The sequence below is a fragment of the Ursus arctos genome, unplaced genomic scaffold (assembly GCF_023065955.2).
Source record: "Ursus arctos isolate Adak ecotype North America unplaced genomic scaffold, UrsArc2.0 scaffold_8, whole genome shotgun sequence".
NCBI classification, from domain to species: domain Eukaryota; kingdom Metazoa; phylum Chordata; class Mammalia; order Carnivora; family Ursidae; genus Ursus; species Ursus arctos.
The window spans coordinates 6110428-6124766 of NW_026623100.1; positions in this window are offsets into that span (position 1 = coordinate 6110428).

The window sequence follows — 14339 nt, forward strand, 5'->3', positions numbered from 1 at the left end:
GAATGTTTATCAAAATTCTGATCGACAGCCAGCATTTTATCTAAGATGCTAAATCTATCTCAAATGCATTAGAGACCCCTTCACGCTGCTCATTACGTTTTTGGTTGTTGTTGTTTGTTTGTTTATTTGCCTCCTGAAGTAGTTGCTTCCATCAAGTTCATTCTGCTATTTCCTTAAATCTTACCTCCCCCTGCTGGCTGTGCAACATGGAACTTGTCTAGGTAGAGTAAAGAATAGTTGGTAAAAGTTGGAGACCTTTAGAAGGGTGACTAGTAAAACTGAACGCCTGCATACGTGTGTATAGAGATCCGTGCACACACGTGTACACTCACGCACGCAAGGAAACTGGACTTTTCGGTAAATTAAACTGAATCTTAGAGGAGATGTTTTTAGGTGATAATCAATAGTCACAATTGTATTTGAAAGGGTAATTCATAGTTTTAACAGGAAAGACGCTGAAGATAACACGGCACGTTCAGAGACGCTAGATGCTTGAATTGCGAAGTGTGTGTACTTTAATCCGGTCCTAACTCTAGTTAGCACATCACCTACCAGACATGCACAGTGACTTATCAGGAATGTTGAGAACACAGACTCTCGTAGTCCTATATATCCATTCATGTATTAGGAGGCCAAAACCATTGAGTAGGTAGCAATAAAGTGAACCGTTATGTCGAACTTTTGTCGCCTTATAACGGCATCGGTAAGCTTACAGGAACTTTCAACCATGTCCCACCTTTCTGAATTATAGACGGGTCCTTCGACTAAGATATCTACTCTGCAGTGCTGAAATTGCTTGCTAAATCAAACATACACGGAACCACAGGATGCATAATTTTCAGAACTGCGTCTACATGGTCTGCAATTTACATGAAATTGCTATGTTTTGGTTAAATGGCACCTTAGCTTCCAAGCAACACTCTTTCAATAGTTGTTTCTTTAATTATTATTTAATTTTGTGGTTATGACTGGTTTTCAGTTAAAGAGGGTACTACTGACAAATTCAATTAAATGAAAATAGAGGACTTAATGGTCCATGCTAATGCTTCATTTCATACATAATATTTTATCATTTTCTGTGCAAATTTGTAATGAGTGCTTGGTTTGTATTAATAAATGCTTACATTTAGGCCACATAAAGTACAGTAATTAAAATACTTTGCTAATAATATTTACTTATAAGTGCTCTAGAAACAATTAACCCATTGATTCCAATTACTTTTACTAAACTAACTTCGAAGAATACAATTCCTTGGCATCAAAAATACTATTTCAGTGCTACTTGTAATGAAGTGCCCTGGGTGCTATTTTATTGTATTTTAATAGAGCACGTTCTACATCAGCTGCTTTCTGGAACACAAATTCCATAGAAAAGTGGCAAACAAAAATTTAAACAAAACTACCATTTTTGGGAATTTTGAACAAAGAACACATATGTTATAGATCTCCTTTCCAAATATTTAAACTGAGAAATGTAACTGTTTATTGTATTGAAATGAGTAAAAGTTGGTTGTCTTTTGCTCTTTTAAGTAAATGTTGCTCTATGGTATTTTTGCTTATAACCTATAACAGAAATCATCTGCAGACAATTTACATTCCTTCTCGTACTACAAGAAGATACGCTGCCTCCCCAAATGAAGAGAAATCTTATTTACAAATACATTGCAGAATATGTGTTACTCATAATTCAAAGAGATTACAGAGTTAATATTTAAATATACAGAGACAAAATGTATAAGCAAACATAAAAGAGAGATAATTTTATTTTATATTGTAGAAAGTTGGAATTAAATTGGTGTAGGATTATCCGGTTTTCTAGCCCACGTGAAAAGGAGCAATTAAAGTACTTTTTATATCCCACCTCCAGACATGTGGTCAGTAATTGGCTCATTGCTGCTTCAGGTTTTCGTGAAAGTGGCAATCTGCACAGGATGCCAACAGGAGGAAATCAGAGATATTTTAAGACAAAACAACATTCTTTTTTAGTACATCTTCCTGTTGATATTGAATCAATAACCTAAGAATAAGAAGAACCAAAACACCAACCGACCCAAAGCATTGACGTTATAAAGTAAATTAAGGAAAGTCAAAAGACATCTTGGTGTACTCTCTTCTTTTCAGACCAACAATGAGGAAATGAAAACCCCACCAAACTAAACTCTTCGGATTGCTAAAGCGTGAGGCATTGGCTTTTAAAAAGACAGGAAGGTCTAGGTTCTTTAGAAAAAGCCTTTATCTTTAAAGGCAAGTAGGAAATGATGACCTTAATTTTCACATCAAAATTCCAGGTATCCAATGATCATCCTTCATCAAAAGTGCCACATCAAACAATTCCTTGGAAAGAAAATGCCACTTGGCTTTAACATATGAAGTGGAATTATTACGATTTTAAAGGTGAGAAAAACACAACTTCGGGGCAGACACTGAATAATAGGAAGGCTGCCTGTGTAGCTTAGATGTCCCTGGGCCCACAGGATTACTGTCTTAACTTGTCTCCTAGGACCTTCTGGAAATATACCCTGTATGCTTTTATTTAAGGGCGATACTTTCAGTGATTTTAATAGGATCGCCACATCTAGTGATTTTACATATAGCTCGCATCATCTAAAACAGAGTGGGGATGGAAATATTCCAGCACGCATATGCATGCGTAGAGAAGGCAGGTTTGGTGGTTGCAGGTGATAGATGGAGTAGTTAGTTCCACCAACAGCTAAACAGGAAGAGGGTCAGGCATCAGCCTCCTCCAGCACGTGGGGTGCACACCGTTTATGTGAGTTCATGGAAGAAGAGAACTGGAAGTAATTTTAATCAATCAGCCTTTTCTACTAGGGCTTCGTGTCTCAGACTACAGGCTGCTGCTAAGGGAGTGACTGGATTTGAGATATCTGGCAAAATCCTTCGCCCAGGTTAAAACAATTCGATGACATACATTCTAGTGTTTACAAAATCAGCAAACTCCTCCCATTTTTGCTCCAGAAAATTCTGCACCTGGCTTTTTTTTTCTTATTTGATAATATCCCATACTGAGGAAATCATTCAAGAGGCTCTTTCTTTTTCCACACTTCAAAGAGAGCTTCATTTGTAAAATATTTTTCTGATCCCTAAAATCAATTTTATCATGGAGAACGCTTCTGTCAAAGTATTAATGGCTGAATCATTTCTCTTGCTGAAGCTACTGTTGGTACAACAAGAGCTGATTCTGCCTCTTGCCTGGCAAAATATGCCAGAGGAATCAGGAAGCTGGTGTTTCAGTGCTCAGGGCTGCCTGCTCTTCTCATTGCATGCATGTCACAGTAGCTCTAACAACTGTTGCTCCAAGCACGGGAGATGTGAAACTTTTCTGTCTGGTTGCCTTTGGAGAAGTGGATAAATATGCCAGCTACGGTCCAGGACATATTCTCATAATCACAGAGAAAACGAAACGGCTAGCTCTACTTGGGGGGAGTGGATGACACACACCGCCTAACTGGATGGGGGAAGACGGACCCTGCTCTCCCCTGGCTTTCTTTTTAAAATGGGGTTTGACAGCCCCCTTATTGATGCCATAAGCACACTTCTTAAATGTATGTACTTTTTAATGAATGAAAACGTACCCATCCGCTCTGTGGCCATCCTGAAATCCAAGAGGGTCCAGTTCACAAGCCTCCACCTGACATTTGAATGTCACTTATATTAACTGAGTACAAACATGCATTAGCAATCTCACAACACCCAGTCCGGGAAGCATTTGTGAGTCATAACGTTTCTCTCTTGCGTTAGTTTAAGAGACGCATGAGGGACGGAATTCATCGGCCTGAAACCCTGCTCTGCTCAGTTTAACCCCACGGTTCCTCCGAGCTTCCACTCACATGTGCCATTAAGATTTACCTATTGTGTTTCCTTTCAATTCTTTCTACCTGCTGTCCTTAAACTGATGTGTTCCTTCACAGAATAGTGGACGTGGATTTTTGCCTGTGTGTTCTCTCGTTTCCTGCACCCTGTGACAGGAGAATCAGCGATTATACCAGAAGCCTTGAGTGCTAATTTCTTTTTGCTGGCCAGTAGCAGTAGAGAAGAGGCTGGTGATCCATTCCCGAAGTCCTCATTTAAAAGTTACTGACACAAGATTTGCTAGGCCTCTTTCTCATTTTAATATTTCATGATGTTCACACTAAGTGTTGTACTAAAGATACAGGACTGGCAAGTGCTCACTCCTGATAAAACGCTGCGATGCAGGGAGGTAGGTTTTAGCCACGGGATCATCTACTTATCCCCATGCTGAAAAATATCAAATCAGCGCTTCCCTTGTAACACAAATTGCTAAGTAAAGCAATTTAGTTAGAAGCAAAATATATCATTAAAGAAAACACTCAGTCTTCAGAATAACTTGATCAGATATTTCATTGACTGGGAAGTTAAATAGGAGCCAAATTAAACCATAACTCCTCTTCTGTAAGACACAGTGGTATAGCTGTAGAGGGGAGTTACTTCAGTGACAAAATAGTTTTGTTCTGGTTTTTGGAGAGGGGGGTAAGATGGAGAAACTAAAACGAGGTAAAAAAAAAAAAAGGAGAAGAATATTTCTCTTTGTAGGTAATGGTGGGGCAAAGGAATTGATGTGTGAAATCCCTAGATTTTATTGTCGTTGGTTTTGCTACATGAATTTGGCCAGGTTAACCAACACATATACACTTTAAGGACAGGTGCACGTAGAGCAGACAGTGTGTGCCGGAAGACAGAGAAGCTTTCAGAAATAAGTCACGACCTTTGGGGGCAAGACTGACTTGGTCATGTTGAATAGGGAGTAGAAGGAAAAAATGCACATGAAATGCAGTTGGGGGTAAAGAAAAAAATGTTAATATAATTAAGTATCTTTTAAAAATACAATGCGATGCAAAACTCTAAAGAGAGCAGGTACAGAAATGGTGTCTGTGGCACGGCTGAATGAATGAATGATTGAATGAAAGATGCTAAAACCAGGGAGTCCTTCTAAATGGGCAGAGACACAACCATGGGCCATGGCCTGGCTCTGAAGAAAACCCATAGTTAAAAAAATAAAAAGAAGGAAAGAAAGAAAGGAAGAAAGAAAGGAAGGAAGGAAGGAAGGAAGGAAGGAAGGAAGGAAGAAAGAAAGAAAGAAAGAAAGAAAGAAAGAAAGAAAGAAAGAAAGAAAGAAAAGAAAGAAAAGAAAGAAAGAGAAAGAAGGAAAGAAAGAAAGAGAGGAAGAAAGAAAAGAAAAGAGAAGAAAAAAGAGAAAAAGTGTTTTCAGATAATGCTCTAAATATTGACTTTTTTTTGTAAGCTCAACAAACTCAGTTATGGTATGCTTCCATCCAAAGGCTGTCTATGTTATTCTTAGGACCTGCTTAAGCTTTGCTTAAGAGAGATTTTGAATAAAATGCAATTTCTAATGGATGTTTTACGGTCAATTGTTTGTATCATGCACTGGCTTTTTGGTAGACTTTCCATGTTTGGAACAAATCCAGTGCATCATACCAGGGCAGTTGGAACATGTCTGTTCAGTAATGTCCATGTGCTAAAAATCCCCCAGAGAGCTCTACTGGGAGAGGATTAAAACTTGCCATCGCGCCAAATAACAAATCTTTGTTGGTTCTCTGCAGTGTGCAGCGATGTTAGAGCTCATGTTACAGGTTAATTGCTTTCAGTGGTGGAGTAGCCTGAGTAAGGTTTTCCTTGGCTTAGCAGAGTATTAATAAGGAAACCCAACACAACGTGACCACCAATAGCAGGGGCAGAGCTCTGGCCGGCTACGGCAGCAAATGGCCAATGGGAAGGCTCCAGCGCAGGGGGGACCATCTGATATGCAGAGCCCGGAAGTACATTACCCTAATGTGGTCTACCACCTCCCAGCAGCAAAGACCTCCTCCAGAGGACTTTGGGAGATTCAGACAAACGGTACACAAAAAGTTGTGTTTCAAGTGCAAAGTGGAAAAGAAAACGAATGCAAGTCACTGGCCAGAAGTCCAGAGAATTTTGATGTGGTCCACTCGCTAGATTTTTGTAGCCTGGGACTAGCCTTGATTACTTTACTTCACATTTTCATAAATAAAAATAAGATTGCCCATCGCTGGAAATCGGGTCCCAATTTTATCTACAGGATTTTTTTTTTTTTTTTTTTTGCAGCCTGATTATAAACCCCTGAAAATCAGCATTCTTGGTATAATGGGACTACTGTGTATCGTTCACTATCACAGCCTGAGCAGTACTAATTACCCATTCTGTACTTAGAAAGTAGAAGGATGGAGCCTATCTGCATTTACAGCACCCATGTTTGCAGAGGTAGCTAGCCGTCAGCATTTTCATTCTGTACGAAATGCCTGAGAAGATTTTAGAAATGGCAAAGCTGCCTCTTTAGCATCAATCTACATTGCAATTTTAGCAAACCAGCATTACTCAGAACACCATACAGTATATCCCAGTGTACACACTCAAAGTCCAATTTGAATCTGTGGGATGAATTAAAATACCATATACTAAAGAGCCGTTCAAAAATAGTAAAACTCCCGTAGCTACCAGCTGCAATCTTATTTTTCTTGAAAACTCTTCTCCGTTTAAGTAAGATCAGCATATGGCTTAGCCAAACTACACCTTTTAATAACTCCGTAAAAACGGACTTGTTGGAGCCTTTTACAGCACAGGTAGAGGCAGAAGGGCTGATAAATTCGCTTCGTACACTGGGGTCTCCCTACGTGCTAAAAACCGTGCCGGCCCCAAGATAACACGATAAAAAATATGTATCTGATCTCTTGCCTTTTCATCGCTCTGCGAGCGTCGCATCCTGCATTTCTACTCCAGCGATTCTGTAGCGAGATACACACACAGTAACAATGGTCAGAACCCGTGCTCAGCCCCTGACCACCTAGAAAGAAAGGTTCTCTGCTGTGCGTCCTGCCCCGCGTGCAGCCGGCTGTGGTTTCTGCTTGGCTTGTGCCGGACAATGTCGTACAATCAGCTTCAAAATGTGGTGTCAGTCAGCGCTCTGGCACATGTGCAACCTCAAAGGGTGAAAGAAGACGCGCCAAGGCCGTGGTCAGTGACTGGTGGCCGGGCGGGCCGGTGTGTGGGTGAAGTGGGCTGGAAGGAAGCACGTTGGGGCGGTGGCGTTCGGGGTTTCCCATGCTCTGACAACAAGCGACCCACGGAGAGCGTTCCTTTTCTTGTCCCGCAGCCACCGTCCCCTCCTGCCCTTTCTGCCCCCGCCCCTCCCCCTTCCCCTCCCCCCCAGCGCGCCCGCCTTCGGTGAAAGAAAGAAACCCAAGTGCCACAAAAGGCCAAGGGTAGCTCAGTTTCAGACCCGAGGGCAACATGTGTTCAGCGAACAAGGGTGTAAGAAACACTGACTATAGCAGTTAATACTTTAGACCTCCGATTTTCTGACTATAGTTTTCTTTGTAACCATGCATATTTATTGCCATTCAAAGAGATTGTGCTTGCATACCAGCAAACAGCTATTGAGAGCACAGCAAATCTTAAACTGATTAAGGCACTGGAGTTTGCTAAAGATGTGGCATGCAAAGAATCAGGAGAAAGCCATGGAATATTAAAAAAATATTAATAATGTCAGTTCTAATAATTCAATCTCAGATTTATTTTGGTGGAGTCCTATTCCAAGTGGCGTACCCTGTCTTTTTTCTTAAGAATGAACAAAGATCATGGAACAGATTGTAACCTAGGTAAATTGCATGTCTGTTTACAATTGTATTTCACATATCCTATATATCATTTGCAAACTATTCCCCGAAGAAATATGTATCAAACTTTTGAAAAAAAAATAAAGATTCGATGACAATCTGTTTTCCTTTCATTTGTTTCAGATGCGGCAGATTTCATCTGCCGCTTAGATTCGTTGTATTTTGAAGATTGTGTCCTGTCATGTTCGTCATCGTTTGCTTTTTTTTCTCTCATAAACTCCATTTCTTGAAATGATGTCACCACAATTAAGCAAAGAAAGAAAAAGACCTTACAGAAGATTGGAGTGAAGTCTACGTATGCAGGGGAATCATGAATGCTGAACATCTCACTTGAAAAAAAAAAAAAAATCAAATTGCCCCCCCCACCCCCACACCATACCCTTTTACTTAGAGGAATAGGCAATTTGCGAATTTTAAGGGCTTGTCATCGCAAAGATGTCTTAGGTTATACTTTGAGGAAACGGTTAAGTATTGTAGCATATTTATGAACATGTTTTCATAGTCTGCACTTTTGGGATGGGAAATTATTCCATAGTAATTAATTGCTGCAACTGTTTTAACTGTCAAAACTAAAGATTAATCTTGCAGGAGCAGTTTAACCAGTCGAAGAACCAATGGCAGCTGCTCAGAAGGATGACTCATAGAAAACACTCAGGAAGAGCAGAGAGTCTGAACCACACACTAAATGGATCTAACAGCTCAATTCGAGCATTACTCACAGTGTATTAATAGGATCTTCTTACTCCTAACTTACCACTGAAATCAGACAAAAACACTCTCATTAAGAGGAAGTTCTATCCCATTACAAAGAAGGGCTCTCAGATCACACTAAACACCATTGTGCCCTAAACATTTAATTATTGTTTGTACTGGAATTTTAATCATTGGGGAAAAAAACACATTTTTTAAAATGTCTTCAAAAATAATTATGAGGAAAACCAATCAATACCGCTGTGTTCCTTTGGCATATAGGCATGTAATAAACATGCGTTATATAGCCCATCATTGTGATTAATTGTAAGCAAGCTTGGGCATAAAACTTGACTTTGGCTTAGAAGCTTCATACACGCATTTAGAAACAAATGGGAAGGATCACTGGTGAGACACGTTACAGAGCTTGGGAAAAGCAGCAGTTACTCAGTGAAAAGGCTCTTGGCAGCTCTTGACCTTTGAGTTCCTGACTTAAAGGACACACAAACCACACCATTCTCCAGCAAGTTTTCCTTGATAACCTGCTGGAAAGGGGACAGAATATCCTGAAGCCATTTGACATGCACAATTTAGCAATTATGTGGTCAGACGAGGAATGATTCTGTTAAACCATGGGGGATTGCTGGTGTTTACAGCCTTTACACATTGATAGAAAAATCTAAAATCTAACACAGCATAATCAGTATCAGAATGGATTCTCCTTTCCAGGAACGAATGATATCACACATTTGATGGGAAAAGTAAATTTGAAAGATTTCATGTATTTGATTCAATGTGGGCCCCCCTCTCCAAAAAAAGGAATAAAGGAGGGCGTAAGGCTATGTGAAGGGGATATTTACTGCTATAGTTAAATGAGGATCACAAATAAACGCAAATCAAAATTAAGGTGATGATTTTCTAAAATTTGGATTTTAAAAAAGTAACATTTTTTTCCAGGCGAAAAATAACTAAGCTTATTTAACTTCTCAGCGAAGAGAAGTTGTTCATTTTCTAAGTCACCGTTGATCTCATAGCTATTTTTATTTATTTTTATGTTACCGTACGCGCAGTAGTATGGACGTGAGACCAATAATGCTAATGCCTTAAATACTGCAGCCTAATTGGGGACTCTCCACTCCTTTCCTCTCTGAATAACTTAAAGCTGTTTTCCTTTTGTTTAGTTGTCTTGATATGAAAATATATTGTATTTGCATTTTTCTTTGTAGCAGATAAATAGATAGAAAATCGTTTTCTTCCCCTCCTTAAAAAGTAAAATCATCCTCAAGCTCTTATAGTCACATGAAAGTGCTGCTCCCCACTTCCGCTCTCGAAGCTTCTCTTTTAATGGGTTGTTTCCACCATCTCCTGCGTTCATCAATCAGATATCAATTGCAGCATGGCTGATTGGGTCCCCCTCCACCTCCGTCATTCCCTGCTGCCCCGGCACTGCCTGCCAAATGTTGTAGGAAGTGACTTGAAGAGTGACAGCAGATCCGGCAGCACCCTCAGTGTGTGCTGGTGGGTCACTGCCATCCCCACAGAGAACCCACAACAGCTGCTCTCTAAACACAGGGACGGAAGCACCATCAGTTCGCAGAAGCCCGTCTCTTATTGTGCAATTAAAGCAGCTCCCCACATCTAGATCTTACTCCAATGTCTGCTCCAGGACACTTAGGTGGCGTCTGTAAATGCGGACTCCAATTTTTGCTGTTTTGTTTTTTGGGGGGGTTTTGTTTTTTTTGTTTTGTTTTTAAGAAAAAACAAAAGTCAAGCAATCCGAAACTACACAGGTTAAAGGATGAATTAATGCCTTTCATAATCTAATGGAGAGCATCTCCATATGAAATGATCACAGTAGTAGAGGCAAATTCAAGAGCTCCGGAAAGATGGGTTGGCATAGCAATTGGATATTGCTGCTCCAAGGATCCCGAAGTGCACTGTTTCTCTGATTTTTCAAGTGTGATTTTTCAGCATATGGAATATAGAAGGGTAGGGCTCCCTGAACTAAGTCTCACAAAATTGATATTCACCCATTGGGACTTAACTTTTGGAGAACTACCTGGCAACGAAATTTATGTGAACGTTCCTCAGAATACAAGAGATAATACAGTGGCTCTTGAACTATTTGCTTATTGTGCTTATCTCCGACAGATGTCTTGCTGTTCATTGCGTCTCATGCACAGATATAGCGGCTGTAACCTTCTGCTTTAGGACGATTTTGCACGTGCTGAGATGCCGAACAGAACTGCCTGTGCCTCTTGCTTGATTCCTTAATGCCTTAGTGGCAAGAGACAACACATTGACACCTTTGGTGGTATTTCTTGTATGAATTAGGAAAGCCAAATTTGGCTTATTGTATTTTTGTTATTAAAATATTACTGAATTATCGTTGTCTTTCCTTTTAGAGTGAATTTCCAGTTCTGTCTTAAACACTTTGACACATCATATCATCTCGTAATAAACAAGGTCTTGCTGAATATAAAATCATGGGTACTGTCTTAACAAGGAGGTTACCAGGTAGGTAACTTGGGTGCACATTTCTGATGCCTCCGTACCTTAGCCTTGTGACCTTGAGCAAGTCACCAAACCTCTCTGCACCTCATATCCCCTAAAATGAGATAAAATAAAACCAAATCGTAGGTTTTGGGAGAGGTTTAAATGAGATAGAACACAGGAAGTGCTTCTTACATACATGACTGGCATCATCATCTCCTTCACATCTTTGTTACAAGTGTGACATACTCATTCCCCAACCCCCACCCCACCCCCAAGATACTTCCTCTTCCTCACTTTATTTTTCTCTAGAATACTCTTCATTCTTAAACATGCTCTATAATTTCCCTGTCTGTCTCTTTTTTTATCTGTCTTTCCATCGCTAGAAAAAGAGCTGATGAGGTCAGAGCTCTTTATAATACTTTGTTTATGACTCTATCCACATTACTACAACTCTGTAAATATTTGTTGGTTGAATGAACAACTATATTAACAAATTAATAAAAGGTTGGATTTATTTAAAATTCCTCTTTGCCATTTTGTGAAATTACATGGAATACTTTGTTGTAGATTTATTGAAAATATCTCTTTCTAAACCTTTCGGGCCAAATAGAGTATTTTCTCCCAAATATACAAAGTAAAGTTTGTATTTTTAATCATGTTTCCTAAGGCACTACTGATGTTAAATCTAGCATGGAAATTAGCCCTTTGTCCACATGAGAAAATACTTTGCTTATTGAAATTGGATAGCCAGGTGTAAGAGCCTGAATGTGCTGCCTTCCCGCTCAATGGACTGGACGGCCGTTACAGGACCCAGCAACGTGGCACGGGGACCCAGGATGTTACAGTGCTAGTGGCTGAGCCCAGAGCCACTTGCTCGGCTCTGCAGGGCTGAAAACAAGCTACCTCACCTTTGAAGAGTGAGGTGAACCGCCAGCACTTCGATTTCCTCATTTACAAGAATCGTGCCCTGAATTGATGTCCATTCTATGGCTACAATTACTCTTAGGAACTTCCGACATTTTGTTTTATATCCTTTCAACTACATAGGTTAAGAATGGATCCTGGTAATCGTTTTGCAATATATAAGGGTATCAAATCAATATGCTGGACACCTGAAACTTACACAATGTTATGTGTCAATTATAACTCAATAAAGCTGGGGGGAAAAATGGATCCCACCTCATGTCTAGTTCCATTCCATGGTGAACAGTGTCTTTGGTGTGTTAATTCTACCTACAGCTCACCTTTGTAGCGACCCTTGAGTACTGGAAGGTCTGAGAGAGACTCCTGGAAAATAAAAACAAGAGACTGTAGCAGTGCTTGGAGCCCGTAGGCCCATATTCTCTCTCTCTCTCTTTTTAGAAGAGCATCTTTAGATTTATTAAATCAGGAAAAGCAAGGGAAAAAAAATTCCTAATTTTAAATGCATCCCTTAGCATCAACCATTCTTAATGTAGTTGAAAGTAAAGTAAGCCTGCACTGAAAAGCATATGATTACAATAAAGAGAGGGAAGAAAATCCTTTTTCAGGAGAGAAGGTTATAACTTACACATGTTTAGAATTACCAAGAGAGCTATTTGTCCTCCTAATGCACACGGAGGAGCGCTCATGTCATTGCTGTGCACACCGCCTTGAACAAGTCCTCTGCTCTTTTGTGAAATATCGATGTCACTTACCTTAAGTGGGAGTGTTAACACCTTTGCTATTTCTCTAAAAATGGGGTTTGCTGCTTTTTGAGTTAAAAAAAAAAGATTGCTATAAAAGGGAGCATTAAGGAACTTAACAAAGTACTTTTTTAAAGGATCAAGCTAAGGAAGGCAATAGTTCCTTAAAAGGTTTCACTTCTTATTTCCCAACTTAACAGTATGACAGAACACCCGTGGAAAGGCTCAAAGGAGAAATATGTTGAAACTCAATTACCTGTGTTAGTGAACCTCCTACAGATATTTAAAAATATTCTCTTCTCACAGGTACCCAGTATGAACCAAGTGCTTTATTTGTGTCTCTCATGCCCCATTAACATAATGAAATGCTGTATGCCTTTTTTCACAGTGGGAAGAAAGGTCCAGAAGGGTGATAAAATATCCATACTAACTATAAGCTAGTGGACAGCACCTTTAACTGCTTCCTGGCTGCTGAGCATGCGTGGAATACCAAGCAGGCATAGACAGCATCTCTATTTGTAGTTCCCAGGGAACCTGAAGCAGACTCGAGTTTTGATCTGGACAAGAGCCCTTTGGTCCAATTGATTTTCTGAAACTTGTGAAATCAGCAGACTAGATTTACAACACTGGTGATTCTTTAAAGATTCAATTCTCTGCATACTTTTATTTGAAATAGAAAGGTTATATGTGTGAATGCATTCTCCCTGAACGAAGTCTCTTGTTTTCGCCAGCAGATGTGACCACCTTCACTTCACATTCGGGGGGGGGGGGGGGGTGGGGGGGGTGTCCTCAGATCAGAATGAATCTGCATACCGAACATTTAGTCTTTATATAAAATCGTTCTTGAGGATTCAGACACCAAATATTCATGTAGAGCCGTTCAGCATTGTTTTTCATTCATTTGGTCTAAAATTAGTTTCAGAGTGCCTGCTAGACACAGAATCTTAGTGCTTGGGTATTTTTGGTTCTACTGTTGTTTTTTCGAAGATTCTGTGTTGATTTCTAATTCAATTTGTGTCTGTTCAACAACTATTAATACAATACATCTTGAGAGAAAGTGTGAGTGAATGAGTAAGCTCCTACTGTGTCCCAGACACAATACAGACACTCATTATCTAAATTCCCCACCGTTGGCCTTCCACACTGGATGGAACCTCCAACGTCTCCCTCCCCTGCTAATGCATCCTGCCCATTCTCTCCTTCTAGAACATTCTTGATCAAAATCCTTTAGCAGCTCTCCACTGGCTGCCCACAAGACCAAGTTCAATTCCTAAGCCTTAGCTTCTAAGCAACTTCGCAATCGGATCCCTCTCTGCCTATGTCCTCAACAGCTTCTGCCCATTTGGCCCCAGTCATACCAGCTTGTCACTGAACTTCTCTCATCATTTGCTGCTTCCATGCTTCTTTGGCCTGCTACCTCCTCCCTGAGCACCTTCTTCAGTCTCACGTTAACAACCTGTTCAAACTCCCATCCCCCACCCAGCCTTTTGGAACAATCCCAGCCGGAAGGGGTTTCATCTTCTACTCTTTTTGTCTCTGAGCTCTTTTCCCTGATTTCCCAATTCTCCTCCCAAGTTTGACATTTCTTTTTAATGTGTTTTGGCCTTTTCTCCACAAACAAATTCTACTCTTGCAGCAGGCAAGGGCTAGGTCTTATTTTTATACATGTATTTGCATCCCTATTCATCCCCAGCCTCCAAGGACTGAAGACATGGAAGAAACTCATTTCAAGAAGTAAAACAAAACAGTCAATTGACCTATAAACAAATAATTCAAAATGTTGGATGCTTCCTTTGCT